The sequence below is a fragment of the Calidris pugnax genome, unplaced genomic scaffold, assembly GCF_001431845.1.
Source record: "Calidris pugnax isolate Ruff unplaced genomic scaffold, ASM143184v1 scaffold38, whole genome shotgun sequence".
NCBI classification, from domain to species: domain Eukaryota; kingdom Metazoa; phylum Chordata; class Aves; order Charadriiformes; family Scolopacidae; genus Calidris; species Calidris pugnax.
The window spans coordinates 8,532,061-8,532,944 of record NW_015090995.1 but is presented as its reverse complement, the minus strand read 5'-3'; the positions used below and the strand labels follow the sequence as shown (position 1 = coordinate 8,532,944).

The 884-nt window shown below is 65.6% G+C and overlaps 1 protein-coding gene across 1 annotated transcript in view; it reads left to right on the top strand.

Annotated features, from left to right (window-relative positions):
* Positions 1-248: 248 nt before the first annotated feature.
* IL1RAPL2 (interleukin 1 receptor accessory protein-like 2) overlaps positions 249-884 on the top strand; it is a 389,492-nt gene continuing 388,856 nt past the window's right edge. Inside the window, exon 1 of the mRNA XM_014954878.1 lies at positions 249-334. The gene's annotated coding sequence lies outside the window, so the exon portion shown is untranslated. The remainder of the gene's footprint in view (positions 335-884) is intronic.

Here is an 884-nt window from a genome sequence, read left to right as displayed (position 1 = left end):
ACAGCATGGGTCAGCCCGAGCGACGGCACGGTAACGGCACCAGCCTGAAGTGCGCTTACAGAAATCTGGCCCGTGGTTTTTCTGCCTGTATGGCAGTTGCTGGACAAACTGGAGCCCTCCTATGAATCTCAGCAAAATTGGGAAGGAGATGATATTCTGCGTGGAGCTATTCTAAGATATTTAAAAAAGCAAATAAAAAGCCGCACAGGGAAACTAAAAATAACGCTGCCATGCTGTAGAAAGCACGGATCTGCTACGTCAGAAGCAGAGTTCGGGAAGAGAAAGTTAATCTGGTCCGGTTCGAGGCACTCTGGTTAAATTGGTGTTACTGTCGGTACGAAAAAAATCGCTGGTTTGGGTGATCGCAGTGGGTCTGGAAGTGGCTTCTCCCGGGGCAGTGTGACCGCTGGAACCCCTGGGCCGGGCTGCGCATCCCGCCGCTGGCACCGGACCGGCGCTCGCCCTGCGGGCCCCAGCAGCTCGGGCTCTGCCGGAGGAGCGGGGGAAGGCCCCGGAGCCGCCGCCGTGCTCCCCGGGGCGCGCTGGGCTGCTCCCCTGGGCTGCCCCGGCCCCAGCTCGGGGCTGTGTCGAAGCCGCCGTTTCTGATCCGAGCCCCGCAAACCCGGGGGCGAGGGCCGCGACCCCTCCTCACGCTCCTGCAGCCCTTTGCGGGCGCTCCTTCTGCTCCTCAGGAGGGTTCCTCCGCCCAGAGCAGGCCGACGTGCGCTGCCCCGCGGGGGCCCTCGCCGTTGCCGCCTGTACGGGGCGTTCGGGGCTTTGGCGGCGGCCGGGTCCCGGTGGAGAGCGGGGGCTGGAAGCGGGGCGCCGGTGCCCGGAGAGGGGCAGCGGGGCCGGGGCGGTGGGCGGACAGGCACGGGCGCGGC